This window comes from Pezoporus occidentalis, unplaced genomic scaffold (assembly GCF_034315485.1).
Source record: "Pezoporus occidentalis ecotype Australia unplaced genomic scaffold, CSIRO_AGI_Poc_V1 ctg83, whole genome shotgun sequence".
Classification (NCBI taxonomy): Eukaryota; Metazoa; Chordata; class Aves; order Psittaciformes; family Psittacidae; genus Pezoporus; species Pezoporus occidentalis.
Window position 1 is genome coordinate 1,006,857 of NW_026916192.1, and position 19,206 is coordinate 1,026,062.

At 48.3% G+C, this 19,206-nt stretch overlaps 1 protein-coding gene across 3 annotated transcripts in view; it reads left to right on the forward strand.

Annotated features, from left to right (window-relative positions):
* Positions 1 to 19,206, forward strand: part of RALY (RALY heterogeneous nuclear ribonucleoprotein) — a 118,301-nt gene that overhangs the window by 22,732 nt on the left and 76,363 nt on the right. For all 3 annotated transcript variants that reach the window (XM_062604141.1, XM_062604142.1, XM_062604140.1), the window contains exon 2: positions 18,432 to 18,522. The gene's annotated coding sequence lies outside the window, so the exon portion shown is untranslated. The remainder of the gene's footprint in view (positions 1 to 18,431; positions 18,523 to 19,206) is intronic.

Genomic DNA, 19,206 nt, shown 5'->3' on the forward strand with positions numbered 1-19,206 from the left:
GGGTGCTGCACCATGCAGATACCATGGGGGTGGCTGGCGTGATTCCTGCTGCAGGGCTTGTATTACAGATAACACACACGGTATGCTGAAAGAGGGGCTGATGTTTCCTTCAGAGATCCCTCATTCCCCATTTGCTTTCAGAAGCATATTCAGGTAGGGGGACATTTTACTGCCATTCAGAAAAGCCATTCATATTTATCTCTAGAGAGTTAAAATTCTCTGCTTGTTTGCCTGTTGTTCTGCAGCGTAAGGACATCCAGGCATCTCATGACCAAGAGGAAAGTCCTGCCATCCCAGTGCAGTTCTCCTGACCTCTATAATAAAGCAGTTTAGGTAGGAAGGAACCTATGGAGGCCTCTAGTCCAGTCTGAGTTGTCACAGAAGCTGTAGGAGACATGTCTGGACTGAGGAGAGATCTGGGAATGGTGGTGTGGGTTGGTCTTTCTTGCTTGGATGGGCTTGTCTTTCACAGCGTACTAGCAGAGGGCCGCCTTGTGTTTGACCCATGGGATTCCTCATCAGGCTTCTCTATCTCAATCCCAACGGTCCTTTTCCAAGGATCTCTCCCAAAACCTCCCTCTGAGCTCTTCTCCTGTTTTCACCCTTCACGCTGTAGCAAACCCCCCACCATCCCTACAGACAGAGGTCCAAACCTCGGAGGCTCTTCATCCCCCACATTGTATGTAACTTCAGAAAGCAACACTGTGATGTTCAGCAGCTCCATCATTCTGGAGCTGTTGCCAGCTCCTGCTGTTTGTGCTGCAGGATGGAGCAGCGCTGGCACAGGCTGGTTTTGGCAAAGCGCACGGATGAGGCTTACACAAGGTAGATCCTGCAACTGGAAGAAGACACGGACAGATCTCACACAGCTTAGAGTAGTGAGCAGCCATGGGAATTGCTGGTGATTTGTTTCCAGCACAGTTTGCAATAAGAAGAAAAAGCAATTAAAAATGAAGAAAACAAACTCCTGAGTGCACAGAAACAACAAATAAAAGATGACCTTACTGGGCAAGGGTTTTGACAGGGATACAGACTAGAGAGACCTACTGCGGTGGCCCTGTGGCACTGTCATTCTACACCATGTGGGATGTGCTGTTGAGAGATGCATTCCTCCCAGAGTGTATAAAAGCTGTCCTCTTTTAATCACCACCCACTTAGCACCTTGAGGTAAATCAAGACTTATGCATCACTGTAAGATCATTTCATGCAGTAAGTCAAGAAGAGATCCTGAATGAGGAGGTCTAACTTTTTATATCATATTTGAAATGTTTGGGGAAATATCGATGTGCCAGGAAAACCGCTGAGCGGGAAAGTGTTCCATTCAAAAGTCTGATTTGAGGATCCAGCTTTTGTTTCAAGTTTCTGCTTGTGATGGAATTTATAATGCTTATTGCTATTATTAGGACATCATTGGGAATCCAAGCAGTTTGTGGAAGTGACCCTTTATGGTTTTTGCCTGACCAGGGCTGAATGCTTTATACCAGAGGAAAAGCAGAAGATTCTTTCAACATCAGCAAGACATAGAGTTTTGAAAGTTTGAGTATTTGAATAATCACTCTTCATTCCTAGGTGTAGCAGATATGTAAATTCGTGTCCACTCGGATATGGAACTGCCTGGATGGTCACACTCGGAGTTGTGGTCAGTGGCTTGATATCCAAGTGGAGGCCAGTGATGAATTGACGAGTAGTCCCTTCAAACCCAAACCGTTCTGTGATTTTGAGTCTCTCAGCTTTGCAGATCAGATCTCTACTGAAGTCAATTACTCAGCAGTGATTTGGGGTTTTTCCCCAAACTAATTTCCACTTTCTTTCTTTCAAAGCCCATCACCTCATGTTCTGTAGACTGTTTTGATAAGTAGTTTTGGACAAGTGAAATATTTCTGTCTTTAAGTGAAGTGAAAATGGATTTCTGTCTTAAGTCAGTTTATACCTTACTCTATTTACTATACGAATACCTTCCTCACATTACTTCTGTACAGGGTGCCCATTATGTGGGGTTCAGCACTGTGATTCAGGTACTGTCCATATTGGAGGGTGCATGTTCTCACTCACATCTTTAACTCATGCTGCTGCTGCCCATCTTTGTAGCTTTAAAGGTGGGCAGTCCTGTCCTGCCCACCCGAGAGGATGGGTCCTCTCCCAGCAGTTGGTACCTATGAGGAGCTGGCTGTGCATCAGTCAGCCAGGGTACCCATTGAGTACAAACCCAGTTTCTCATTGCCCGTTGGGAGATTTACTTTGTGAAACATCTTGTTCAAGATGTATGTGGTCTTATTTGGAAGACAGACAGACTTGGAACAGCTCATCTCATGGGTGGCTGCCTGAGTTCTTTGGTACTGCCCTAAAGCTCAATGAGCACTAGTTACCAGGAGGAAGACATGCCATGCTATGAGCAGCCACCCCAAGCTGTAGCTCCTGATGGATGCGGCTTCCTCCGCTGCACCAGCCACCTCTCCGTACGTGAGTTTTCACCCAAGCTTGTTCATCAGAGGGGCTTGATGAAGAGCTCTCAGAGTTCAGCTTCAAAAATTGGTTCACATTCAAGCTGTGCTGCTTATTTGTGATTGGCCTGAGAAGTTAGAGGGTTTCTAAGAGTCACTCAGGGCTGTGATTGCAATGAGCACTTCAAGCCTGAAAGCTCGCAGGTGGGGAGGAAAAGTTCTACTCCCATGAGCAGGACTGGGAGGAATTTAAGTAGCAGGGGCTATGTACATAAAGGAAAGCTGCAGAAGAGGAAGAAAGCAAGATTTTGACTCTCACCTGGTTGTGCAAATAAACATTTTGTTTAAATTAGCTCCAGACATGACTGCAAACATGTATTAGGGGTCCTTCAAATGTTTGTTAAGGACTTTCTTTAAAGTGCTCCTTAATCAAATGCTCTTACCACTGTGAGTTGTTTGCATAACTGGTTCCTCCTTTTCCCACCCACCAGCACTGCTGCTTGAGAAACAGTTTAATGGAAAAATTCTGAAGGAGAAGACTCTGATTTTAGAAGCTTTGTAATTTCCACTGGTTAGAGTTGCCTTTCTTCACCTCTTATGGCTCTGTTCAAATCCTGCCATAGCCTCTCACAGCTGGAGCCAAGCCAGAGTATAGCTGTTATCTTCTCAGAAGCTATGGGCCAATTGGCTACCCCAGGAGAAGGTGTGGACCACCTCATCACTAAGCAAAGCCTTGCCACATTGGCTGTGCTACACCATCCCTTGCTTAAGTAGAAGTTACTGAATGTGCAGATTCTCCTCAGAGTAGTAAGGCAGTGGTGTGTAAATGTGCTAGTACATCTGGCTGTTCTCTTGCCAGTAGCTAACTCCATGGCTGAGGGCCATTTCTTGTCTTTGCTTGATTTCCCCAGCTGTAAAAATAGTCTAATGGGAAAACATCAGGCTCAAGTCTCATTGGAGAGCATTTTCCTGTTCCTTTCCTGAATGCTTTGTGCTTTTGGTGTTCTCCTCTGAGGTGCAGGGAGCACTTCACCCATTACAGGTGCTTGGTGAAGGGATGTGCCAGGAGCTATCACAGGAGAAAGAGCTTGTGGAACGTTTCTATGCTGCGATGTTGTGGGGTGAGTCCAGATTCTGCTCCTGGCTATGCCACAAGGTGCTTGGGGTGAGTTAAAATGACTTTGGGTTTCAGTGTCCCCCCCTGGCTGGAGTGCTAAAAGCATCTGTGTTACAGAGCATGAGGAGATGTCTAGGAGGACCATGTGCTGGCTCTGAAAAAGGGACTTATGATATGGCTACTTGATTTGTAGCATCTCCCGACCTTTTTCCTGCAGGGACACTCTGTCCGTGTCTGTGCATGGGAAGATGTGGAAGCAAAATCTGTTTGAGTCAAGCAGCATTTGCTGTCGGTACAAGATGAGGTGCAGTCTTTATCAAAATCAAAGGTGTTCCTTCCAGGAAGAGTGGATGTAGGGGGAAGCTCTGTGTTCACGTATGTCCGAAGAAGAATGATTAGGTACACTTTTTATACTACAATGGTTTTGTTTTAACTTATTTAGCCTGTAGTACCTGGGGATCCACAAGAGAAAGAGAAGAATATTGTTGTAAGGAGGGGTTGCTTCTGGAAGGGCTGTGCTGAGATGAAGTGTAATAAGATGTTTCTGACAGGAGGCCATGAGGGAGCTCTCTTGTGTGTAGACATACACATGGGCTCCAAGATATGTTTATATATATGAGTAAATAGCTGTTCACTCTCTGAACAGACCTTAAGCAAATACCACATTTATTGGAAAAAAATGTCCTCTTTCTTCCACCTTGGCGATAGGATTTGATGGAAGGAGGAAGGTACCTATTGTGCACATGACCTTGGGGAATTACTTTTTCTTTTCTGATTACTAATGCTATAAGATAGTAAGAACCAACCAAACAAAAAGAAACCGAAACTCCAGACCCCCCTCTGTTTTCCATCTATTTGAAACCTCTGGCTGGCAGGGCTAACTTACTTGTATATCAGTAGCAGTCTCACAGTGAATACTTGTTTTAAGCTTGATCTGTTCCAGGACACCTGAACGTGCGTCTCCTTAGCTGTCCTGGGTTCAGCAGTAGCAGTCAATTTTTCTCCTTCTTGGTAGCTGGTGCAGTGCTGTATTTTGACTTCAGCCTGGGAACAGTGCTGCTAATACCGGTGTTTTTGGTTGTTGCTAAGTGATGTTTACCCTGACCAAGGACTTTGTGAGGCTCATGCTCTGCCAGGGACGAGGGGAAGGCGGGAGGAAGCAGAGATGGGACGCCTGACCCAGACTAGCCAAAGAGGTATTCCATATCGCAGCACGTCATGCCCGGGGTGTAACTGGGAGTTACCCGGAAGGACACGGGATCTTCTGGGTGGGACTCGTTTCTCAGCGGGTGGTATTGTATTCTCTTCCCTTGTTATTTTCTCTTCCCATTGTTGCCGGTGGTGGTAGCGGTGGTGATTTGTGTTGTACATGGGTTGCTGGACTGTTCTTGTCTCAACCAATGGGAGCTGCACTCTCAATTCTCCTCCCCATCCCTCTGGGAGTGGGGAAGAGGACAGCTCCCAGGGTGGGGATGGGGATGGGACAGGGGATGGGGACACGGACCTTGACTGCTTCAAGCCCCGCACCACTCACTGGGGGTGAGTGAATGAGCTGTCTGGCTGGGTTTAAACCACGACATTAGCTCCAACCTAAAGAAAGAAATGAAAGCATCTGTTCTTATATGGCAGCCTCATGCCTGTTGCATCCCATGGTCAGGACAAGTGTGCTGACACTAGAACCCAAAAGGTGTTTCTTCTAGCTGAATGTTCATCATGACAATGAGGAGGAGCTAGAAGTTATCTCTGACTAAAGCAACCAACCACAGCAAGCATGGCTGAATCAGCCCCTTGCATTGCTGCACACTGGGCGTTGGCTTGAAGAACTGCAAGGGAGCCCTCAACTTGAATAGTCTATTGTTTCTGTCTCATAAATGGTCATAAATAACCCCAAACCAGCAGCTTTATCCTGGGAGAAGAGATGAGGATCAGCACAGCCCCTCTGTGCTGGTAGTTGAGGGCCTTATTGCTTGAGCCTGTTCACAGCCAGCTTGTAGCCATTTCTCCATGTTGCAGTCTCTCCTTTAGCTTGAATGACTTTCCATCTGGCCTGGGGCTTGTCCCTGGGGAAGGCAGCTGTCGCACCCCTCAGCTTTTGTTGGCTAGGATAAACAAGCCAAACCCAAGCAATCAGCTTGCTTGAGGCTCCCGTTGATGCTTCCCAGGTGCAGCAGTGGAACTGGATCTGAGTTGTATGGGTCTGTCTGGTCCCTTGGAAAAGCCTTCTGATCCGTCAGGCTTTCTCCAAATGACCTTCACTGTATTTGGTATATGAATGTCCTGTGTGTGTCCAAGCTGCAGCAGTGACCTGGGGACTTTCCTTCCTCCTGGCCCTGTACATCACAGTGTGTCCAGCCGGGTGTTTGGGGCTGATGCCTACAGTGCAACACTGGAAGCTGCCGCATCAACCTCCCAGTTACCCTAGTTGGGCATCATCATCTCAGCAAGACATGCCAGTAGGAACTGGTTATGACGTTTTCCATTTGCTGTTGCCTGATTTCTGCCTCTTAGCCACGAAAAGCCTGCCAGAAGTTAAGCATTCTGCACACCTTGAGAAGGTCTCGAAATCGAAGATGTCATTTGTTTCGGATTATCAGACAGCTCTGGAAGCTACGGAGAAATCTGTGTCGATGTCTTCTATAATCCCATCCAAGCAATATTTGTTCCACTGTGTGAAATAACTCAGTGACTTTCTAATTACACAAATCTAATTAAAGGCTGAATGTAACGACTGTGCCTAATCATAATGATACACCCATTTCATTAAAAAACAAAAAAAAAGAAATTGCTTGTGTACAACAACCCACCTAATTTAGTACAGAATTAATATCTGCCTCCCTGGTTGGGAGCTGTGCAAGCACCAGCTCGCGTGGGCACCCCAGGGAGGTCTGCACAGCCACGCTGAGTCTCGTGTAGCTGTGTTAGGAATGCTGGCTCCCTTGTAAAGGGGCTCTTAAGAGGTGTCTGTGTGAGATGGGGATGAGAAAGGACTCTCCCAGCTGGCCAAGGCTTTGGGGAACTATGGTCTTGCCCCTGGACCAAGCTTTCAGGTGGCCACTGAGCTGGGTTTTAGTGGATTTCGTGTCTGAAGCTCAGTGGTGGTAGGGCAGCAGAGGTGCCTTTGCTTCATTTTCACGTCAGCTCTAACTGATCTGGTCTGTTCTCAAAGACCAAAGCAGCCCACGCAATTATTTATCTCACACTGAAGATCTTTCCTCCTGTGGCTTTCAGTGCACCAAAGTCAGGAGAGGATGGCACTGATCTCATGAAACCCTGTTGTGTAAAACTTCTCAGACCCGCTTTTCCTGCAAGGTCTTTGCCATCAGCAGTGAGGTAAAAGCATAGAACCACTGCAGTGAGCAGAAAACCAGCACCAGCTGCACTGTCTGGGTGCCAGGCGGCTTGTCAGGCCTCTGCTAACTGATGCTCTGGTCTATTGATTCTTCCTTTCAGCTCTAATGCAGTGCCTGCTGTTACAGGAGATCCAGCAGCATTCCGATGAGGAAGAACTGGTTAGAGCAAGGCACAGACCTTAATCCATGCAGTCGAGTACAAGTTATGGAGGGAACGGCTGCACTTAGAGATCTGGGATTGTCTAGTCATATTTTTCATAGAATCCCAGAATGGTTTGGGTTGGAAGGGACCTTCAAGCTCATCCAGTTCCAAGCCCCTGCCACAGGCAGGGACACCTTCCACTAGAGCCGGCAGCCCCAAGCCTGGTACTTGGTGCGGTACCTTATTGCTGAAATCACTCTTGTAGAAAATGGCTTTATCCTTTCCTTGCCTTGCTGAATGCAGGAGGAATTTTGTCTTGCAGCATGGAGACTGTACCCAAATTTATCAGATCTGCAAGAATTCAGATGTCAGAGGAGAGCTAAATATGGGACAGAGGGAATAATATCAGGGCAGTGAGGTTAAATAGATAGATAATTGATTTTTTCAGTGATGGTCTCGGGTGTAAATCCATTGAGGTTAATGAAGTAAGGCAAATTGAATTGAAGAGCCTTGTATGGAAAGCTTAGCCTGGCATATAGCAGGTTTCAGAGGCTCCTTGTGGTGCTCCCATGGTGGTTTTTATGTCTGCGTCTTGGTGTCAGCATTTTGCTCATTTACGTCGGCTGAGGGGAGCTGAACTCTTATGGCTGCAACCATTTTAACTTGCAAGCAGGAAAGGAAACCCCCTTCTTGTTTCTTTACTTAAATACATGGTATGTGTGTTGCAGGGGTTTGTTTCTGATGTACCTGCAGTTATTTGGTGGACCTCTGGACCACTTGCTCTAGTGGTGTTGCACAGCCCTGAGCTTGCTGCATCCCAGCCCTGTGTTTCTGCAGTTCTCTTGGAAAAGCCCTCTGAGGCATTGCAATTAGAAGTATTTTTGGGATGAGACATCAAATATTTGTCACAGAAGCACTCGTGACAAGCGTTAGTTCTGGAACCTGAATTAAAATGTGATATGGATCACTGTATCCTGACCTGAGTTGAACTGGGGGTATGTGTTTGACTTGGGATGTGGATGTGTGCTGATTGCAGCCACACAGCTCAAGTGGGAAGGGAAGGGAGGTCTGGCAGTCTCTGGATTCAAAAGCCCATTGGGATTTTGGTGGGAGGTGATACACAGCATACAAGGAGGGTTTGCTACAAATGGCACATCCAGCTGTGACTTAGGGGACAGAGGAGATGCTCTCCCTGCCAAAAATCTGATGCTTGAGCTTACAGGCTTGTGTCATGCCATGCCGCTTGCTTCGGAGAGGGATGGGTCCCAGCCCTGGGAGCTGGCACGCTGGCACACTGGCACCAACACATGGTGTGACCTTTTGGTCCACAGCTCTTGTGGCCCCCAACTCTTGCATACCTTGCACCCCAGCCAAGCATCCCCCCAGCAGGACCTGCCCCCCATGTGCTGTAACACCCAAGCATTCTGGAGAGGATGCTTCACTGTGGCGGTACGAAGGCTGTGCCTGGGTTTCCTATGGAGGTGGCCCACAAGAAAGGGTTGACCTGAAGTCTTCTCAGGCCATAGAGATGATGCTTCACTAATTTCTTTCCTGCTGGCCTCAAAGCTTGTGGGAAGGACACGTCTCATTACAGAAATGTGTCCGAGGGTTCAGCCATGAGCAGAGGGTCTCCAGTCCTTTGCATCACTTATGCCTGGCCGTTGTTAAATCCTTCATGTCTGTCATGGGTAATAAATTACACCCTGCCCATTCCCTGGCTGTTGGTGCACTGCTCCATGCAGCTAATTCAGCAGGACCCTTTGCTGCTCATGGCCAGACTTCTGAAAGCTTCTCGAGTCCTCTTAGCTCAGAGTTTGCTGTTCTAAATGATGCTGACAGTGAGCAGGATGCCTCATCTTCCCTGCAGCCCCAGCTGCTGCTTCCCAACACCCGCTGGCTCTGGCACAGCACTGTTTAACCTTGGTAAATGAAACTTTGCAGGTGTTATTGGAGGAGAGGACTCTGCCAAGCAGCAACCCCCTGGGTCTCATCTGTTCTTTGGCTTTCCTTGTGATTACCTAGACTCCTCTAACAGCAAGACAGGAGCAAAATCAGGCTGAGAAAACCTTAATCTTATCATGGCCTTTTGCAGCATTTTTCTCAAACTTGGAAATTGGTGGGAAAAACAGAAGAAAGCTTTACAGACCACAGCTTCCACCCTAGGTAAGCTTCAGTGTCAGGCCTGGTATGCACTGGGATACTGGTATACAGTTACATATGCAGCAGGTATTGCAGGGAAGTCAGTACTTGAGAGATGCTGTCCCAAATGCAGCAAAATACTCCTTCAGGCATATTTGAGTCTTTCTGCCTTTTGTAGTGAAGGATTTGTGGTGCAGCCAAAATTCTCATGGCAGGGAATCCACGTGGCTTGGCTGCTCCTCTTGCTCCGGTTTTGAGGGATGCTTCGTTCCTGTGTGGTTGATGCTTGTGTCTTATCAACTGTGGCCATCCACGGGCTGGTTGAGCAGTAGCCATAGGACATGGCTATTCCAGAGTGGGCTGTTCTTTAGGGCTGCCACCTGCCAGCCATGCCACCATGAAGTTGTATCCTGCTGCTTTTAGCAATGGACCTTGTCCCTGGAGCTCTGGCCCTTTGGGCTGATGAAGAACCAAACCTCATCTGCAGCAGATGCCCACATCTGGTGGAGGGCAGGACCCATGAGGAAGGCACGGTGGGAGCACTTTGGGCTGCACAGAGCAGCCCAGCCCTGCACCAGTGTAGTACATCTCCCACCCACCTCAAGATACAGCCTTTAGGAGAGATTTTCTTCTTGGATCCCAGAAACTCCGCACAGTCTGAGTATAAACCTGATGACACCTGGATCCCAAGCTCCCTAATGTGGTGGGAAGGGGGAGAGCCTTTACCAGAGCAGTGATTTCCATCTCTTGTCGTTCCCCTCTGTTCCTCTGCATTACCCTGCTTTGTGCGGCAGCTAAAATTAATTGAATGAAAGGTGTGAGCCTGCAAAGAGGGAAGAGAAAGGGAACCCCGAGTCTGCCTGAGAAATTGGACTCCTACAGCTGGTAGGAGCCTGTCTGTCACGCAGGCAGCATGTGTGGAGGTTTCAGCCTCCCTTGTTGGACAGTCACTGGCTACATAAACAAACAAGCTGTGTTTCTGTCTTCAGTCACCCTACCAATGCCTCTTGCTAGCCTTGACTTCTTGTCTTGTCTCTGTATTTTTAGCTGCAGAACATCCTGTCCCCACAGCCGGAGGGGACCCGAGTTTTCTCATACCTTCCTGAACGCGTGAAGCCAGCTCTCGCCCTTCTCTGTGTCCCAATTTAGAAAAGGAGAGGGTGGCAGTGCAGTTTCTTCCCACTTGTACCAGTGTAGCTGAGCTGAGGACCCGAGATGTGAATACCCACTTGCCTGGGAGCTTATTGGTGGTTGTGCTGAATAAGAGTCTTTGTGAAAGGGGGAGAAAGGCACTTAGGTGAGATGGAGTGACGTAAGGCAGGGGAGCCTTTGAGTGCAGTGGTCTGTGGTCACAAGGCAAGGACCCAAGAGTAGGGTACAGACTGAAACTGTTCAGTGCAGGGGCTTCTGCACTGCACGTGTCTCCTGTAGTACATGTCCGGGTATCCGCAGGTCTGCATGGAGCAGGAATCATGGTGTGTGTGCTCATCCAGGAACCAGTGTGAACCGTGCTTTCCTTCTTGAGCCTAGCACTGAGGGGGCCCAGTGTGGTTTTTCCTTCTATCTCGTTCATATACAGAGAAATGGAGGAACAAAAAAAAACCCCGCACTTGATTCCATTCAGCAAAATGCAGTGTTTCTTTATATCCTACTGAGAGGGGGATGAATTTAGGAGTTTATTCTCCTTTACTTAAAAGCCCAAAATGATTTAGCACAATGCAGAATGAGATGTTACTTTGCATAAATGATCAAATGTTCTTCTGTTTGGCAAATGCTGGCATGAGCACATGTTTATTTTATGTCAGTTTCAGTCATGCTAAATCCACCTTTGCATCCTTCTCGACTCGTGTACCAAAATCCACCCTCTCAGCCCTTGCATTTTCCTAGTCCTGCTTTTGGACCCCCCTGCCCTGTCTGAGCATCTCCATCCCAGTTCTCACCACCAGCTTGGTGGGGCTACAGGCTCAGCTCCTCACCATCCTCTTTACTCCCTGTTTCTGCACCGAAGGCCTTACTCAGGTGCTCACTTAGGCATGGACTTCAATTTAAGCAGCTGAATGGCTCCCTCGATGGAATTAAGGCTATTTGTGTGCTTGGAGTTAAGTACACGCTGAAGCACTTTGCTGGATGGAGGCATAAGAGCACACGAGCTTCAACCGAGCAGTAAAACAGGTTTATAAGGCGCTGGGGGCTGCCAGCCCCATTCCTTGTCCCAGTGGCTGCTGGTATAAGATGTCCTGGGAATTGTGTAAGCTCCCTGCCCTCCACTGGTGCAGACTCAGTGTCCTGAGGCCTGTTGTGTGTGCCACACTGATGAGTGTCCCTGAAAGATTGTATGAGCACCTTGTACACTGGGACGGAGCCATTCAAGGTGACAGGCTGCTTTCTGTCGGCTTGCTAGCCTGCAGTGCCCGTGCTCGGAATATGTACCTGCAATATTACAGAGGTGCTGTTTTGGCCCATTGAGGTGTCCCAAAGCAGCAGGGTACAGGGTGATGGAATGAGTCCCAGCCAGGGTGCCCCGGCATGCCCATCCCCACGCTGCAAGTGCCATCGTGGGAAGCGACGCACAGGGATTATTCAGTCAGAGAGATAGAGAGCAAGACTGAGCAGATGCAGGCATAGGTTTCACTCAGTGCAATTGGGCTCATGTGGGTCCAGCTGCTCCCCAGGTCCCAGCAGATGGATCACGCCATCACATTCTGATCTTGCAGATTTGGTGGCGATGGCTTGAGCTTGCCCTTCTTGTCCTCTGCCAAGAGAGGGTGATGTGGGCTTATGTTGTTATCCCGCTGCAAGCCAGGCTGAGAGAAGGCACTGCAGGCTACACAAGGTTAGCTGGTTTTCAATTAAAGCAGAAATACGTATTTATTTTGCAGGGACAGCCATGCAGATCCTTAACAAGAGGCTGCTGCTGGATTTGCAGGGGCGCTATTACCTGACCTCCCTGTGCAACTGATGCTACCCAAGCTAATAATTTCCTGTCCAAGTGCCAGTCTGAACAGCTGAGATATTTTGCACTTTTTTAATGGCTCTACTGTGCCTGAATTAATGGGAAAAAATGGACTGAAACTACAATGAAGGTATTGAAGGGAGAGAATGACAAATTGGCTTTAGAACATGGCAGCGGCAAGCACTGTCAGGGGTTCATGCACTGACCTTTATCTAAACAGAGCTGAATGTAACAGATAAGAATATTTAACAATAATTAATGTCACATCAATGCAGGGAACAAAATGACTACATCAAGAAGGCAAGAAATCCACTGCAAATTACTCAAAAGAGAAATGTCAGCTTTTTCATATCTCTGCCTTGCCTTGTGCTGGAATTAGACGGGAGGGCACGCGAGTAAAGAAGCTATTAAGAATGATTTAGGGACTGGATCACGCATACATAAAAGAGCTAGAGAGGCAGAACAGCAGCAGGTCTGCTGGACCAGAGCTATGTAAACTCAAACGCTAAACTGAGCTGATAATTGGGTGTGGGGATAAATGTGTATAAAGCACTTATCTCTGCTACTGAAGTTTTGACAGGCAGTTTAGGGTTTCCTTTTCCTTTCTATCTCTGGGTGCGCCAGCAGGCACCTCTTGTCCTGGTAGCTGAGCCCTCTGTGTTTTACAGATGGTGAACTGTGGCTGGCCAGAGATATTGAGATGCTTTTCATTCTGTTGCCACATTGGGGTTGTCCCAGGTTCCCAAGGGGGCATGTGGAGGTTGGCATGGGTCTGGAGTTGCTCTGTCCCCTGCCACAGGCAGTGTCAGTGCTGGGCTAGCAATGGAGAGAGAAGCAGCTTGGGCTCCAGGAGATGCCTGTGTTCATGTTGCAGACCAGGGCCCAGTTTGCAGTTCCCATTTAATTTAAAGGATGGTCAGTGGCAGTCCATTCACCCATCCGTCAGTGGTGGATTTCATCAGTCAGTCCGCATGGCGAAATAAGCTGAGTGAGGAGGAGTGGGAAAGTTGTTTCAGGGAGAGTGCTGGGCATCTGCAGTTCCATAGAAATATTTACTGCTGACAACTGGCAGCAGGTGATGGGAGAAGATCCTGAGCTGAGTGTGGGATCGTCACCTTGCTGCACATCCTTTATTGATAGCTGCAGGTCATAGAATCCCAGAATGGTTTGGGTTGGAAGGGACCTTAAAGCTCATCCGCTTGCAAACCCCTGCCACAGGCAGGGACCCCTTCCACTAGAGCAGCTTGCTCCAAGCCCCTGTGTCCAACCTGGCCTTGAACACTGCCAGGGATGGGGCAGCCACAGCTTCTCTGGGCACCCTGTGCCAGCACCTCAGCACCCTCACAGGGAAGAGCTTCTGCCTAAGAGCTCATCTCAGTCTCCCCTCTGGCAGGTTCAAGCCATTCCCCTTGGCCTGTCCCTACAGGCCCTTGTCCAAAGCCCCTCTCCACGTTTCCTGCAGCCCCTTTAGGCACTGGAGCTGCTCTAAGGTCTCCCCTTCAGGAGCCTTCTCTTCTCCAACTGAACCAGCCCAGCTCTCTCAAGCTGTTTTCTTTCTGGTTGTACCTTAAAGGCCAGGTCTGTCTGCAATGCTTCACTCAACCTGCAGTGCTGCTGGCCACTGATCTGTTCCGTCTGCTCTGTAAGGTGCCTCTGGATTAGCAGGGCTGTGAAACATACCTGTCCAGTTGGCCTGGTGACCTTTTGACAGCAGGAGAGAACTTACAGCCAGAAGATGGAGATGTTGTGGTTTAAAATTAGAAACAATGTGACCTGTATCTTTGCCTCTTGAAGTGGAACAGGAAAACTGACCATCCCTGATCCCATCTCTGCCTAAAAGCTACTGTGCCAAGTTTGGCTCCTCTGATTCAGCCAGTAAGAGTGTCTGATGCGCTCGGCTGCTAATCAAACCTAGCCCAAGGTTGAATGAGCAAAGAAATTCCAATTAGAGGATCTGAATATTGATTCACCGGGGAGAAAATATGACATTAAAGGATGACTCGAAGACTAAAGCCAAACTGACGTATTGCTTAAGCTGAAAGGCCATGAATTTGCATCAGAATGTAAGTGCAGGGCTTTGACAACCACAGGCAACAAATTAAAGTGCATCAGTTAAACAGAGTTCATCCCTGTTTTACCTCCCGTGGTCGGAAGTATGGAAAAGACACTTGTTAGAAAAATACGAGCTATTTAAATCCCGAGTGTTAGTGGTAACAGCCAGGAAGGCACAAAAGCGCAGACATCTCTGCTCTGCATCGGGTTTCAGGAGTGCACAGTCCTGTCAGACCAGCCGAGCAGACAAAGGAGCCTGGGAACGCTCACGCTCCGAGCTGAGCTGCTCTGTGTTTGTTTTGAGGTGGAATGGTTTGGTTTCTCCATGTTCCATGGTGTTCTCTCCTAGTACTCCGGTGGAATTCCCACCTGCAGATTTTGGAAGGGGATTTCAGTAGAAGAGAGGCTGAGGCACAAGCAGCTCCAAGCTCTCGTGGAAAGCCCATGCCCCACAAGATCTCAGCACAGAGGGATACATGTGATGATTCTGATTTTGGCTTTCCTCAGATGGAAAAGCCTCAGTGGTGGAAGCTGGTTTGGGAAAGCAGCCCTAAATCCCATGGGGACTCCCTAGAAGCTCAAAGGATGAACTCCAGGCCTCCTTTCCCTTGCAACAAGCAGCATAACCCATATACACAGCCCTCCTTGCTCTTCCTTGATTCTGCTCTGGGCAGAAGGTTGACTGAAACTCTCAGTGTTAACTTGACAAACGTGTTTCGTTGCTGAATGATGCCATTTCTTCTCTCCCATTCCAAAAGGAATTGTTCCTGGGAAGTTTGAGGGAACAAAGGAAGGAAGGAACCAAAGAGAGTTTTCAAGTTACACCATCTGATTCTTCCTGAGACGTTCTGCTGGTGTCAACCTTTTCTACGTGCACACAGAGCTGGTGGTGTTTCACACCTGCTCCACGCTTGGTTTTAAATGACACATAATTATGACAGGCAGCGGAAAGATGAAGCTTTATCCCCAATTAAATTGCATTTTCTGACTCTTCATTTCCTGTCCTAGTTGAGGAGGAAACCCCTGGAGAGCAAGATCTTTAAGTTTAATGAAGTAGGAGGTGCCTACAGAATTAAATTAAAGGTGATTTAGAAGAAAATCAGTGCTGATGTGTGGTGTTCCCAGAGTATTGTGATTGTGTGTGGTGCCCTGGGGAGTGTTTTGGGTTGCTGGAGATGCTGATGTTAGAATCTCAGGCCATCAGATGAGAGAGTGTGGAAATGTGTCTATCCCTATGGCAGCACTGGGCTGGTCCCTCTACCTTTTCTGGAGTCCCTGATGGATCCCACTGCTGGTGCTAGTGCACTGGCTCATGTTTGGTACGTGGCCCTGGGGGGAAAGACGAGCGGCACCAGTCCCATGGGAACATCCTTGGTGGCCCTTTGGATGAGCAGGGACGCATCTCTTGTTCCATACAAAATAAGTTAGAAACCCCTACAACAGATTTTCTGGTTCCAGGTCTCCTGCCCTTGGCTGTTAGCAACTGGTGCAGAATTGTGGCTTTGGGGAAATCAGAAGATGTTTTCATCAGGGTCTTCAACTCTGCATGGCGGGGAGGCTGCAAGTGCGGTGCTGGGGTGACATTTGCTGTGCTCTGAGCTCTGCTGGACCATGAGCACCACGTTCCAGCCCCACTGCTTCACCGGGCAGCTTCCTTTGCTGCTTCATCAACATTCAGCCCAGTGTGTCCAGTCCCCTGCCCTGAGGACAAGTCTTGGGTATTTAAGGGTCTATGATCTATCTTAGTCAGTATCTGCACTATTTCATCCTTTATGCCTTCCCCCAACTTCCTCTGAATGCCATCCAGCCCCTGTGATTTATTACCCTTCAGTGTGTTGTGCTTTTTGTTGGAGAATTTATATTTAATTTTTATGCCTGTTATCATTCAGGGAGAGAAGGGAAATGCTTTGGGAGCCCAGAGCGCAAATAAAGCAGCACGTTTTAGTGCAGTTACTTTGTTTGAAAGATGCTGTGTTTTGGCAGGGTACTTTCCTCCTTCCTCCTTCACTTTTTGCATTGTGGGTTGAAGTGATTCTAGAAAAATCACAGCGTGGTGCACACTGGTGATTGACTCCAGCCTTGCAAGGGCTGGAGTCTGCTGCTCCTGCTGCCTCAATCCAGTAGGACTCACACAATAAAGAGGAACTGAGTATGAGGCAGGACAGTTTGGTCTTTCATGTCAAAAGGAAAAAGAGGGATTACAGAGCAGCAGAGGTGGACTTCCCTGTTTTAGCTCCCTTGATCTTCTAATGGTGAGGTTTTTCAATGCCACCTCCTGTACAGCTTCCACTTCAGGCTGTCAGTCAACTTTGTAGATCTCACCTAGGTCTAGTTTAACATCCCAAGGGACACAAAGAGATGCACTAATTTGGCGCTTGGTCTCAATGAGGTGCGCAGTGGAGCTAAGAGTAAGACTCAGATGCTCTCTGATGCACCATGTCCATCTTTCCCCCCCCCCCCCCCATATTTCCCCTCCCTTTGCACACTTTTGAGTTGTTGTTAACATCAGGAGAAGGCTTTAGGAGCAAGATAAGGGGGCTTAGAGCCTCCAGCAGGCATGATTAGAGCAAGCCATGAGCCATTTGCTTTTCCATATCCCTTACTGTCTCTGAAAGCTGATGTTAAGGGGCTCTGCTCAGAGTTGGTTTGATCTTGAGTTTCACTTATTCTGTGCTTGTTTTGCATCTCTCCTGCATGAAGGCCCATTCGCATGGCCTTGCTGCACTCGTCGTTGATTCCAGCACTTCTGATATTCAGTTGAACTTCTGAGAGATGCTGCTAGATCTCTGGAGAAGCTCAATTAACTTGACTGATGGGTCCATTTAAATGGGCGGGAATTGGGGAAATAACACTGGGAAGTTCTGTTGTGTTTTTGGATGATGGAAATGTTGGCCATGAGGCAGTGTCCTCTGCTTTTAGCCTTTGTCACTGTGGTGACCTCTTCATGCAGGCTTGGAACCCCTGTGCAGGGTGGATCATCAATGTGCAGAGGCTTCTGCTGTGAAAGCCAGTGTGTCACCTCTGCTCGGCTCACTAGATAGCGTGACCTCACTGTTGGTTGAAGCCCAGTGCTTCATTTCACTCTCTTTAGTGCTTTCTCTGTTATAATTAAAAGCTCCATTCCAGTTTGACCTTTTGCAGTGCGGTGGCATAGCTGAGACTGAATTGAGCCTCTAAGTAAGGAGGTGTCTCCTGGCAGGCTGGGTGGCCAAACTATAACCGATCATCACCCTAATGTTTATGATGACTGGCAGGAGCCATGACTGCCCCTCCTGCCCTTCCCATGGGATCGGGCATGTATCAGCACGTATACCAGAGTTGTTCACAGAACAGGGTGGAAAAGTATTGCTCTTTCAGCAAGATCCATGGTTACACGGGAGACATTGCTTGGAAGGCAGGGGTGGGAATCCTCAGTTTTGAGGAGATTGGAGAAAGCAGAGCAGGAATCTCAGTGATTTATTGCCTCTGTTGTACATCAGTAGCCTGAGAAGGCTGATTTTAAGGAATAGATTTAAATCACTGGATCTTTTTAATGGCTTAGGCGCTGGAGGGGGGTATGGAGACCTGAATCAAGTTTCCATCAGCTATGGACTGTCTCAGCCCATGGCAGGGAAGGGAAAGCACCTTAAACTGAAGTCCCAGGAGGTATCCTGGCAGCTTGGGGACTTAAACTGACATAAAGCAGAACATTTCAATAACATCAACAAAATGTTTCAATTTGAGTTTGTTTAACCCAAACCAAAATTCTCACTTTCAAAACAGAAAAAAAAAAACCAACAAAACAATGAAAAATGTTCTGTTTACAGTGGCTTGACGAAAACCCTGTTTTCAGGGTTTTCAGTTTGAAGAAACCCCGTTTTCCCTGAACAAATCCCAGCCATCATGACCAGTAATTGTTGCCTGCTCCTATCTGCTGGATACCTTGTTCTCTGCGAGTATGAACACGATGTTCAGCCGTTCCTGTGGGATTTCTCATGACCAAGCCAACCCGGACCACCTCCTCAGCAGCTATCCCGAGCACTGAGCCCTGTGAACACAAGTGACTGCTCTGGGTTGAGCTCCTTGCTAAGCAGCTCAGAGTCTTAGCTCCGCAAGCCCTGGGTCTGATCCTTGCAGACAACCAGCCAGCAGCTTGTCTTTCCAGTGCAGCGCACCCTTCCCTGCTGAGGGTTAGAAAGTACTGGATTATCTGCTTACCACCGCTGGTACCAAAACCTCTGTGTCCTGATTCTTGCAGGGTGAAGCTGAGACCACAGAGAGGTGCTGCGCCTGCTCCCAGACCGGTGACGGGAAGGACTGACAAACCCCAAGTGCCCACACCAGTCCCGGTGAGTAACTGTGTCTTGAGGTGCCTTTAGACATGAGGAACGGCAGGAGAGATCCCTGTAATTCCCTGCTGTTCTGTTGTGCGCGGCGCGACTCGGAGGTGAGATTAGGGGCAGCGAGGGCACCTTGCTTGAGATGCTGAGTTGGAGTGGCCTTCATGCTGTATTTGGGCTGAAGGTGTTCTCTCTTAGAGTGTGCTGAAAGTGGCCTCGTCTTGGCCTGATGTAAGCGTTCAAGGAGTCAGAGGTTGATGGATGTGCTGAGAATCTGCCATTCCCTTGTGTGCTATTGGCAACAGAAACAGGATTGCTTTAATTACACCCTGATGAGCAGATTGTGAGTGTTTGGGGCATGGTGGTTTCAGCATGTTTTCATTTCTGATTTATTGCTTGTATTTCTTCTGAAAGTTGTAAGTTTTGGTTTGCTGTGAGTGAACACGACTATGAATGTGAGCTCTGGGTAATGCAGAGGTGGGCTCTGCTCTTGACTTCCCCGATGCACACACCAGAGCAAGAGATTGCGAGGAGCAATTGGGGAGAAGTGCTGTGCATGGAGACACTGTGCTTGGGGCAGACTCAAACCTTGCAGAGCTGGTGTGGTGGCGAAGGAGGTGCCCTGAGTTTGATCACAACCCTGGTGCTGCCTGTGCATAGGGTAGGTGAGCATTCTCTTGCAGATGGGCTGGA